Here is a 13,055-nt window from a genome sequence, read left to right on the forward strand (position 1 = left end):
GTATATAGACAGAGGTAAGATTACTAGAAGTATGTATGGTAGTTCTACTTTTTAATTTCTTAAGGAACCTCAATACTCCTTTCCACAATGGCTATACCAATTTGCTTTCCCACCAACAGTGCACAAAGGTTCCTTTTTCTCTACATTCTCATCAATAGGTACCTTTTTCTTTTCTGTGATGGTTATTCTAACAGGTGTGAGGTGATATCTCATTGTATTTTTTATTTTCTTTCCCTTGATGCTTATTTTTATAGAACACATTTTTCATATACTTGTTGGTCGTTTGTATGTCCGCTTTAAAAAAAAAATGTCTATTTACATTCTTTGCCTGTTTTTTAATTGGATCATTTGTTTTGTTTTGCTTTTGAGTTGCATCAATTATTTATATATTTTGGATATTAATTCCTTATCAGATATGATTTGCAAATATTTTCTCCCATTATGTAGGTTACCCTTCCATTCTGTTGATGTCTCTCTCTCTCTCTCTCTCTCTCTCTCTTTTTTTTTTTTTGCTTTTATTTTGATGTAACACTGTTTTTTTTGCTTTTGTTGTCTGTGCTTTAGGTGGTTGTATCCAAAAACTTACGGTCAAGACCAATGCCAATGTTACTTTCTCTCCTACGTTTTCATATAGGACTTTTACATTTTCAGTTTTTATGTTGTTATTGTTTTGTTTTTTTTCATAAAAGGGTGTTGTCAAATGTTCTTTTTTTCATCATCTTTTGCTATTGAAACATCCTTGCATCTCAGGGATATATCCCTCTTGATCACAGTGTATTATTCTTTCAATGTGCTGTTAAATTTGGTATCTTATTTTGGAGACTTTTGCTTCTATATTCATTAGAAATAGTTTGTGGTTTTCTTGTAGTGGCCTTATTTGGCTTTGGTGTCAGGATAATGATGGCCTTGTAAAATGAGTTTGGAGTGTCCTGTCATCTCCAATTTTTTGGAGAAGTTTGAGAAGGGTGGGCATCAATTCTTCCTTAAGGGTTTGGCATAATTCACCAGTGAAACCATCTGATTCTGGGTTTTTCTGTATTGGGAGGTTTGTGATAATTGATTCATTCCTTATTCATATATTGGTATGTTAAGATTCTTTATTTCTTCATGTTCAGTCTTAGTAGGTTGTATGTTTCTAGAAATTTAATTTTTCTAAGTTATTCAATTTGGAGTATAATTGTTATTATGTAATTATAGTAGTCTGTTATGGTACTTTGTGTTTCTGTAGTAACAATTGTAATGTCTTCTCTTTTTTTAATTTTTTGCATTTTTTTTTTTTTTTTTTTTTAGTTCATCAAAGGTTTGCCAATTCTGTTTATCTTTTCAAAACATCAGTTCTTTGTTTCTTAATCTTTATGGCTTTTTGGGTCTTTATTTCATTTATCTCTGTTTGGGTTATTTCCTTCATTCTACTAACTAAAGTTATAACTTTTCTTTTTCTAGTTCCTTGAGATACAAAGTTAAGCTGTTCATTTGAGATCTTCCTTTTTTCTTCATGTAGGTATGTATTGCTGTCAAGTCCCTCCTAGTACTGCTTTTGCAGAGTCTCATATGTTTTGATGTGTTGTGCTTCCATTATTTCAAGTTTCTTTTTTTAAATTTCCCTTTTGATTCCTTATTTGATTCAGTGGTTGTCAGGAGTATAATTTCCACATCTTTGTGAATTTTCCAGGTTCCCTCCAGTTACTGATTTCTAGTTTTATGCCACTGTGTTTGGAGAGGATAAGTGGTATGATTTAAGGATACTTACACTTGTGAAGACCTGTTTATGACCTTGTCATATGAGCTATGCAACAGAATGTCTTGTCTGTGTGTTAAAGAATGAGTATTATGCTGATGTTGGATGATATGTTCTGTACTTACTGACTCAGTCCATTTGATCTAGAGTACGGTTCAAGTCCAACATTATGGTGTTGATTTTCTGTCTGGGTGCTCTATTCATTGACAAAAGTAGAGTACTGAAGTTCATTAGTATTACTGTATAGTTCTCTATTTCTCTAAGTCTCTTAGTATTTGCTTAATATACTTAGTTGCTCCTATGTTAGGTGCATATACATTTTTGTTTATTGCATTTTCTTAATAAACTGGTGTGCTTATCATTATATGACATTGTCTCCTGTTAATTTTGGCTTAAAATCTATTTTGTCTGATAAAAGTATAGCTACCGGGGATCCCTGGGTGGCGCAGTGGTTTGGCGCCTGCCTTTGGCCCAGGGAGCGATCCGGGAGACCCGGGATCCAATCCCACGTCGGGCTCCCGGTGCATGGAGCCTGCTTCTCCCTCTGCCTGTGTCTCTGCCCTTCTCTCTCTCTGTGTGACTATCATAAATAAATAAATAAATAAATAAATAAATAAATAAATAAATAAATAAATCTTATTTAAAAAAAAAGTATAGCTACCTATGCTCTCTTAGTTTCTACTTTCATGGTGTATCTATTTTCCATTTCTTCTTTTTGAGTCTACACGTATTTTTAAAGCTCAAGTGAGTCTATTATAGGCAGCATACAGTTGTTTTTGTTGCTTTTTTTTTTTAATCTACCTAGCCCTTTTATCTCTTTTGATTGGGGAATTCAATCCATTTACATTTAAAATAATTATCTATTGGTAAGGACTGTTACGATCATACTAATCGTTTTCTGTTTAGTAGTTACCATGTTACTTTCTTTCCATCTTTATGCCTGCCTTTGTGAATGGATACTTTTCTGCAGTGGTATATTTTGATTCCCTTCTCTATCTTTTGTGAATCTGCAGTGAATTTTTGCTTTGTGATTACTATGAGACTTCTGTAAAACATCAACACAATAGTTATTTTACACTGATGACAATTTAACTTCGCATATAAAATTCTACCCTTTTACTCTTGCCTTTTATGTTTTTGATGTCATAATTCATATCTTTTTATGTTATGTATCCCTTAAATTATTGTAGCTGTAGCTATATTTAGTGCTTTTGTCATTTAAAATTTATACAAAAAAGTTAACACATAATTATAATCACTATATAGCAAGACTAGAGGATTCTGGATCTGACTTATGCTCATCTTAACTAGTGTGTTGTATATTTTTATATGTTTTCAAATTACTAATTAGCATCCATTTATTTCAGCTTAAATAACTCCTTCCAGCATTTCTTGTAAGGCAGGTTTAGTGCTGATACTTTCCTAGCAAATAAAAGCTGAGGAAGTTTATTATCTTGCCTTCATTAATGAAAGACAACTTGGTGGATAAAATATTATTGACCTTTATTGGGGACAAAGGCTGGGTTCTTCCTTTTCTTCATTTTGATGGAGATGGTATACTACTGATGATCAACAAATAATTGTTGAATAAACAAATATTAATATTTAAGCATTTTAATTTGCAGAGGAATTTCCTTTTATTATAGTCTCAAATTGTAATTTTACAAAATTTGAATATGAAAACATTATTTGAATTAATATGAATACATTGACACTTCTATCTGCAATATCATAGAATACACTTTGGATAGCTTGGCCTTGACCCAAACCAAATGGCAACACAGCCTTTTTTTGATAATCTTTTATATATAATGTAATCTAATATTTGGTCTCTGAGGTCAGAATTTAGTGAAAACAAAACCAAAAAACACTATTGGAAACTCTAGGCAATAATGGAAAACTTTAAAAAGTAATGAAAAATTTAAATATTTTATTTCACTATAAAGAATATGTGAACTCAGGTAGACTTTCTATTTGGTGCAATGCTATAATTATAAAAGAGAGCTTTTAAATAATAGTAACTAATAGGTAGTCTTTGGAGGTAAAAATTACTTAGGAAAAATAATGTCTAGAAATATGCAGAATAACCCAAAATAGGAGTAGTGAGTCAGGCCTACACTTAGTCTGCATTTTTACAAAGAAAGTAAAGAATAATTTTGAGATAATTATCTAGATAATTTATTATTTTTTGGTCTTCCTTTTATAGAAATGTGTATTTGCTGCCTTATTTTCAATTGATAACCTGTGTAAATTACCTGAACTATAGATTTGTTCTGTCTCCTAGCTTTTTTCATTATTATTATAGACAGAGACTTAAATGATAAATTCTAGTTTGGATTCTGATTTCATTATAGGCAAAGAATAATGGAGTATACTGATGAAATTTGTAATGGCATCCTCATATATGTATTCCTCCAATAATGCAATATTTATTAAATATCCATCATGTGCTGGAGGCTGAGGAACATAATCTACTTTGCTGAAACAAAATTGCATAAATACTTAAATGCTTCATCCTAAACTTGGTTGTAGTTACTTTAGTGGGAATAACTTTAATCCCTTTTCTTCAAAAGGAATATTCAGGTCAAATAATAGACAAAAGTTTAGAAAGAAAAAATGAGGGGCCACAGAAATATAGAAATGTAAATCTTACATTGTGGAGGTAGAATTCATCAAGGTTAGGCTAGTGCCTCATCGTAGATTGTGGAAATTCAATAATTGTTCATACTACAGCAATATCCATAAGAGACTAAGTTGTATCATTCCCACACTCCTCTTAAATGCTTACCTGACTTGGAGAAAATTTTCTAAATGCTCTGTTCCTCAGTTTCCTTCTACTTAGTAAGAGGATATTGATAATGCCCTCATTTAATTGTTATATAAAATTAACAAAAATGAAAATAAAAGTTCTCCAAAGTTCTTGGTGCAGACCAGGCATTTATTGTTTATTCCATTTGTTCTTTTAAGAGTTGTATATGAAAAAAAAATCTGTGACATGTTTGAGCTCAAGCTGGTAATACTTTTTGATTCACCTCATTTGAATGTTCAACTCCATCATCACCCTCTTTTTTGAGTAATTCTAGATTTTAAGGTCTAAGTTTAGTAAAAAACGTATAATTTCAAAGTTAAGAGCTGGAAAAATAAAAAACCAAACCTGATCACGTTTACTTTATCCATTTTTACTAGGTGAGGAAAAGGGTTTAAGCAAAGTGACTAACATCACTAGTACTGTTAAACAGAATTTAAACCTAGCCCTTCTGATTGCAAATTTCTGTTTTTTACACCAAAAAATGTCATAGTTCTCATTAGTGTAACCACTGTCTAAAGTAGGACATATTCTTACTCTTTCATGTGTTAATAACACTTAATGCCACTGTGTCAAAACAAACAGAATCAAGGCATTAGTTATGCTGGCCATTTTGTTGACTACATTTCAGCAAAGAGAAATGATTTCCACATGAAGAGAGACTTACCTGAGACATAAAAGTTTCCTTCTTCATAGCACTTTAAATCACAGTTGAGTGTCATTAGGGTTCTAACTTTTTAATTTCATCTTTCAAGCAATAGATACAAAGGTATTTTTGTGACTATATATTGCTGAAAGCACTAATTGATTTTATCGGTTATAGGGCAGACATCTTCTGATTGAAGGTCCTTCAGACTTTATGAAAAAGTTGCCCAGAGATAAAAGACTGAGATTATTACCAGTAAAGCAGTTCTATTTTTTTTCTGAAATGCTGTTTAACATTGAGGAAATTAAGCATCTTCATGGGATTGATTGCAGTTAAACTCAGATTAAGTGGGATGTATTTTTAAACATTTTTGTTGTACTTACAAATGCACACAGACACAGTTCTCTTTGTCTAGTCCCTTACATCTTTCCTCCCAGCTTCCAGACCTCATTGTTAACTCTGTTCTTCAGCCATCTGATCCAAGTTCTATAATATTCTCCAAGATCAGATGACAGTAAGGCTAGTAAAAATACTTGGATTCTTCTTCAGAGCTTTCTATCTCTTTGCCTTTTTAGTGGAGTATTAGATTGAGAGAAAGGGAGAGATTGTTGAATGTTTTCTTCCACAGAAATATGTAGCTTTTAGAGAAAAACACCTCCAAAGAATAAAATCACCAACAAAAACAATTACTGAATAGTAATTTGAAAATGGAAGTTAAATAAAGCAGTGCTATGGTTCTTTATGTATTACATTACAGAGCTTATAAGCACTCAGTCTAAAGTTATTCACCTCATTAGCTATATGTATCTAGATGATCTATGCACCTTGTCCCCTAAAAATTCTCATGCAGCTGCTCATAGGAAGATTTTCTTTGTCTGAAAGATTTAGAGTGCAGCTTCTTCGTTAATATGATGTGTTCACCACTCATCCTTTATTTAATGTTAAGAGCCAAGGAAAAGAATTCCTCCCTGTATTCTCAGTAAAATGCCTTAGACATATTTGCCACTTGGTTCTTTTCTATTACCAATTCCCGTAAGTTCAGATTTTAGCTTTGTTACCATATATCATGTTCTGATACCTCTTCATAAGACCGGTTGGATGATTGCCATTTCTATCTCTTGTGCTCTCGTCTTTCAGTGCTAAGATTTTGCTTTGTGCCTTTGTCTTATTCTTTTAGATCCAGAAATTTATGCCTGGATCTCAACTCCGCCCTTGTTAACAATTAATCATGGACTGTTGCCCTTTCCCTGAACCTAAAATTTGGTTGGTCTTTGTTTATTTCCCCAGTGTGTGTGTATAAGCATGGGTTATAGAATGAATACCAGACTAAAACAAATAAATAGAGTAAGATTGGATATTAACTTTTGTAGAAACAAAAATTTAGTTGCCTTATCATGGTTGAGGATCTAGAGCTGTTCATACTTTATTTGTCCTTATTTCTCTAAACTGGTAAACAAAATGGACACACGAGGCAGCTACTATTTGATTTCTGGAATGTGTGGTGACAGACTATCAATTATTCTAAAAGTACAATAGCTAGGGGAGAGTGATTAGAGGGATACCTTCCTTGAGCCATTTTTAAGACTCTTGGCCAACTGTAACTGCCACCATTGCAATCTATCGTGTCACCTAAAGTAGACTCCATAATAGTTATATCTTAATTTGTGTAAAAGTATGTCAACCTAAAAAAAAAGTATATCGACTTCTCAATGTATTAACTTATTATGACTTCACTCATTGTAAATCCAGGTGTAAGCACTCTGGGCCTTATTATAGAATGTACTTGTCTGCTTTTTATACATTTAGTTTAGACACAGTCTATTTATAGGAAATGTTGAAATATATGGTTCGTCTGTATTGGGCTAGCCACTCATGTGATCTATATTTTTTCAAGTTAATCACTAGAAAAACTTTATACTTGGCTTGCTGAAAGACTGTGTTTCCTAAATTGCAGTTTAATATTTAAAATGTGGTCTTTATCCAAGAGCACTTTAAGGAGAAGCCACACAAAGCCCATTAGTGTATTAGCCATAACACATTATTCAGGAAGCTATTGGTGATATTCCTCAGTTTCATCTTCATGAGGTTCCACAAAAAAAAAAAAAAAAAAAAAAAAAATTTTGGAGGCAATGTCACAATTATCTTGGTTTTTCACTTAGAATCATGAGTCATGTTCTTTTTAATATTAGCATGACTGACTCCATCTTCACTTCCTTTTAGTAACAAATACAGGAAGCACAAAATTTGAAACTTAAATCAGTAAGCATGCTGTTTCAAATGTTATCTTTTTACCATACTTCATTTTAGATGAAGAAAAACATACAAAAAGAAAGGGGGAAAGAAGAAAGAAAATAAAGTATCTATTTGGCTTTACCTTTTGACTTACTCATACTCACTTCTGACGTTAATTGTTCAAAATCAAATCTGGAAATACTTATAGTCCAATCTTGTTCTTCTGAGGGGAAGTTAATGAATTTGCCTTCTTGTACTTAATTTACACACAAAATCATTTTAAATGCCCACTAGATTCAAAGAAATTTTTACATTAAAATTGGCATGAAAACATGTACAGTTGAGCATATAGAGGAATAAAAATAAATCACTCCAGCTCAAATAATTGATACAGAAAATGGTGAATAATGATCAGATTGGAAAAATACAAGATAGTCACTGATTAGATTTCTCTTTCACAACAACCACAAAGTGATTTATGTAGCATTTCCATTTACTAACAATGGGTTATCTGAGAAAAAAAATAATCACATTTATAACACCATCAAAAATAATAAAACACTTAGGTAAGTTTTATCAAGGAGTTTAACATGTAAGTAAATTTAATCTCTATGATAAAAACAACAAAATATTGATGAAAGAAATTGAAGAACAAATAAATGCAAAGATATCCTGTATTGATAGATTAGGAAAATTCATATTAAAATGTCCATAAAACCCAAACCACTTATAGATTCAGTGCAATCTCTGCTGAGATTCCAATGGCATTTTTTAAAGCAGGAGAGAAAAAAAAAATCTAAAGTGTGTCTAAAGCCATGAAGAACTTGAAATAGCCAAAATAATCCTGAGAAAGAACAAAACTGGAGGCATTACACTTTCAGATATTTAACTATATTAGAGAGCTGTAATAATCAAAACAGGATGATACTGGCATAAAAACAGACACATAGACCAATGGAAGAGAACTGTAAGCCCATAAATAAACTCATGCATATATATCAACCAATATTTGACAACAGAGCCAGGAATACTCAACGGGAAAAGATGGCCTCTTTAATAAATGATGCTAGGAAAAATATTCATATGCAAAAGAATGTAACTAGACCCTTATATTAAACCACTCATGAAAATTAACTCCAAATAGATTCAGGATTTCACATCTTACATTTAAATCTTTAAACTCCTAGAGGTAAACATAAGGAAAAAGCTGCTTTTTTCCAGCTTTACTGAGATATCATCAACACATAAAATTGTGTAAGTTTAAGGTGTTCATCATGTTGAGTTCATACATTGATAATTGTATAGTAGGTATAATTTCTTCATTGAGAGTACTTAAAATCTAACACTTTAACAACATTTAAGAATATGATACAGTATTATTAGCTATAATCACCATATTCTACCTCAGATCCCTAAACTTATTAATCTTACAACTTGAAATGTGTTCACTTCGATCAACATTTACCTTTTTACCATACCAACCAACTCCTGGTAACCACCAGTCACTCTACTCTCTTTTTCCCCAGTTTGTCTTTAGATTGCTCATGTGAATGTTCTCACACAGTATTGGTTCTTCTCTGTCTGGCTTATTTCACTTAGCATAATGTCCTCAAGGTACTCCCTGTTGTTGCAGATAAAAAGATTTCCTATTATAAAATAGGAATACAAAAGATTTCCTATTATAAAATAGGAATACTTTTCACAAGTATTTTACTATTTAAATGCTATTGTGGAGGGGATAATTTTCTGTATTTCTTTTTAAGGTATTCTGTTATTGCATGGAAACACAGAGCTATAGAGATATAGATATATACACAGATATATAGAGATATAATAATCCATTGTTTGTGTGTATCTTACATAGTCTTTATCCATTTATCTGTTAATAGACACTTAGGTTGTTTTTGTATCTTGAGTATTGTGCATAATGCAATGAATATACAAGAGCAGTTATCTCTATGAGATCTTGACTTTAATTTCTTTAGATATATTACCCAGAAGTGGGGTTGTTTGATAATAGAGTAGTATAAGTTCTTACTTGAAGAAACCATGATACTTTTCCATAATGGCTTTTCAATTTGGAATTTATATCCCAACCAACAGTGTGCTTCCTTAGAACCACTTTACGTACCATTTTGATGATAGCCATTCTAACAGGCATGAGGGAATAGCTCGGTGTGACTTTGATTTGCATTTATCTAATGGGTAGTAATGTTGAGCACCTTTTCATATAACTGTTGAAAAAAAAAGGTCTATTCAGCTTTTCTGTCCTTTTTTTAAATTGAATTGTTCTTTTGCTTTGAGCTGTATCTGTTCCTGATATATTTTGGATATTAACTCCATATCAGATATATGATTTTCAAATATTTTATCCCATTCTATAGTTTTCACTTTCTTGGTTTGTTGTATGGATCCGATCTATTTTATTTAATCCACTACTATATTATTTCTTTTGTTGTTTGTGCTTTTGCTGTTATGTCAAGGAAATCATTGCTGAGACCAAGGTCAAGGAGATTTTTTCCTATGTATTCTTCCTGTAATTTTACAATGTCAGGTTTTTAATCCATTTGAAGTTCATTTGTGTGAATAGTATAAGATAGGGGTCTATTTTAATTTTTTTGCATATAGTTATCCAGTTTTCCCAACCCCATTATTGAATAGACTATTCTTTACCCATTGAATATTCTTGAATATTAGTTGACAATATATGCATGAGCTTATTTCTGAGCTCTTGATTCTGTTCTATTGATATATGTACCTGATTTTATGTCAGTACCATACTGTTTTAATTACCATTTATAGTACCATTAAGTACTATATTTTGAAATTAGGAACCATAATGCCTCAAGCTTTGTTCTTCTTTTCCACAATAACTTTGGCCATTCTGAGTCATATGGCCTTGTTGAATTTTAGGATTTTTTTTTCCCTATTTCTGTTAAAAAAAAATGCCACTGAAATTTTGATAGAGTTGCCCTGAATCTGTAGATGGGTTTGGGTAATATGGACATTTAAAAAATATTCTTTGATTCATGAACATGGGATACCTTTTTATTCATTTTTATCTTCTTCAATTTTTTTTTTTATTTGTGTCTTAGAGTTTTCAATGTGGAGGTCTTTTCATGGTAGATTTTTTTCATAAGTATTTTACTATTTAAATACTACTGTGGAGGGGATAATTTTCTGTATTTCTTTTTAAGGTGTTCTGTTATTGCATGGGAACACAGGATATAAAATAATTACCAGAAAATAGTTGTAACTTCATTGAATTTGTTATTTCAAACAGTTTTTTTTGGTACAGTCTTTAGAATTTTCTATATATAAGATCATGTCATCTGCAAACATTTTATATCTTTTTCCTACCTGATTGCTCTGACTAGGATTTGCAGTCAGACCAGCTCAGCAGTCAGATAAACAATGTTGATTAGGAGTGCTGTGAGTGGGCACTTTTGTCCTGATTGAAAAGCTTTCATCTTTTCACCATTGTGTATGATGTGAGTGTGGGTTTGTCATATACAGCCTATATTTTGTTGAAATATGTTTCTTTTATGCCCAAAGTGTCGAGCATTTTTATCATGAAATGATTTAATTGGTAACATGCTTTTTTGTATCTACTGAGAAAATTTTAATTTTTCATTTTATTGTGTATCACATTTATTAATTTGCATGTGTTGAGCCCACCTTTACATTCTAGTGATAAACCCCACTTGATTATGATGAATGATTCTTTTAATTTGTTGTTGAATTCAGTTTGCTATTTTGTTTAGAATTTTCACACCAATATTCATGAGGAATATTGGTTTGTAATTTTGTTTGTTTGTAGTAGCCTTAACCATCTTTGGTGTTAAGGTTATGAGTGCCTTGTAAAATGAGTTTGGGAGTGTTCCTTCCTCTTCAATTTTTTTGCTGAGCTTGATTAATTTTCAGAATTTACCAGTGAAAACACCTGGCCCTGCCTTTTCTGTTTGGGGAAGTTTTTTTATTATTAAGTAATAATACTGAATTAGTATTTTTTTCAAGTTCTTTACTTCATTATTCAATCTTGGTAGGTTTTATGTTTCTAGAAATTTATCCATTTTTCCTAAGTTATCTAGTTTGCATATAATTGTTCACAGTGCTCTCATGATCCTTTGTATTTCTGTGGTATCAGTTACAATGTCTCCTCTTTTATTTCTGACTTTGAGTCCTCTTTTTCTTAGTCTAGCTAAATATCAATTTGTTTTATCTTTCCAGGAAAAAAAAGAAATAGCTCTTAATTTCATTATCTTTACTATTTTTCTGGTCTCCATTGCTGCTCTGATCTTTGTTATTACCTTTTTTCTGCTAACTTTGGGCTTAGTTTGTTCTTCTGTTTTGAATTCCTTAAGGTGTAGAGTTAGATTTTTAAGAAATTTCTTGTTTCTTAATGTAGGCATTTATCACTGTAAACTTTTGTCTTTAAACAGCTTTTTCAGCATCCCATAGGTTTTGATATATTGTGCTTCCATCTTAATTTGTTTCAAAATGCTTCTTGATTTCCCTTTTGATTTCTTCTTTGACCCATTAATTATTCAGTGGTGTTGTTTATACTCCACATACTTGTAAATATTCCAACTTTCCTTCTGTTATTACTTTCTAGGTTTATACTATTGTCATTGGAAAAGCTGCTTGGTATGATTTCAATCTTTTTAAATTAGTGAAGACTTGTTTTGTGACCTGTCCGTGACTAATCCTGGAGAGTATTCTGTTGCTGTTGAGTGGAATGTCTATATATGTCTCTTATATCCATCTGGTCTAATGCATAGTATAAGTATAACATTTACCTATTGATTTTGTTTGGATTATCTATCCATTTTTGAAAGTATGCTCTTAAAATCTCCTATTATTACCGTCCTGTAAACTATTTCTCCCTTCTGATTTGTAAGTTTTTGTTTAATATGTTTAGGTGCTTTCATCGTTAAGTGCATATAAATTTACGACTGTGATATCCCCCTGATGAATTGAGATTTTTATCATGTGTGACCATATTCATCTTTTGTCACAATTTCTGACTTAAAGTCTATTGCTTTTGATACCAAATACAGCTACTGTTTTTTTGTTTTGTTTTGTTTTTGTTTCCACTTGGATGGAACATCTTTTGCCATTCCTTTACTTTGAATAATGTGTGTCCTTAAAGCAAAGGTGATCTTCCATGGGCAATATAAAATTGAGTCATGTTTTATCCAGTCAATCTTTGCTTTTTGATTGAGAAATTCAATCCATTAATGTTTAGAGTAATTATTGATAGATGTGATTATAGAGAATTTAATAAAATCTAAGGATAGATTTTTAGACTCTCCATTTCATTGCCAGTGAGTCAGAAGCACAAATGATAAAATGCTAATTCCAAGCCAAGCCAAGGTTAAGTGTGCATGTGTAGAAGGCAGTTTTGTAGCACTGAAGCTGGAAAATGTCTCTGGGTAGGTAGTGTCAAAATTGAGTTTAATTGTAGGAAACCCAGCTCATGTCTCAACTATTGCTTGGTGGAAAGGGGGAGAAAACCCTCACACCCACATCAAAATTGGGCTCAAAACCTTTTTCATAAGGTAGGTACTTATTAATTCCAACTTGCTATTCTCTTGTTGTTCTGTAGTTCCTTTTCAAAATTCCATTCTTGC

General features: G+C 31.7%; 1 protein-coding gene and 1 pseudogene across 3 annotated transcripts in view; one reads left to right on the forward strand and one right to left on the reverse strand.

The window, feature by feature from the left end:
* Window positions 1-13,055, reverse strand: part of LOC144322335 (importin subunit alpha-1 pseudogene) — a 283,230-nt pseudogene that overhangs the window by 195,236 nt on the left and 74,939 nt on the right. The window lies entirely within an intron of this gene.
* The window catches only part of LOC144322336 (uncharacterized), an 84,880-nt gene continuing 73,266 nt past the window's right edge, over window positions 1,442-13,055 (forward strand). Inside the window, exon 1 of one of the 2 annotated variants that reach the window (XM_077912233.1) lies at window positions 1,442-1,501. The gene's annotated coding sequence lies outside the window, so the exon portion shown is untranslated. The remainder of the gene's footprint in view (window positions 1,502-13,055) is intronic. The other variant, XM_077912232.1, reaches the window with a different exon arrangement.

The sequence above is a fragment of the Canis aureus genome, chromosome 10 (assembly GCF_053574225.1).
Source record: "Canis aureus isolate CA01 chromosome 10, VMU_Caureus_v.1.0, whole genome shotgun sequence".
Classification (NCBI taxonomy): Eukaryota; Metazoa; Chordata; class Mammalia; order Carnivora; family Canidae; genus Canis; species Canis aureus.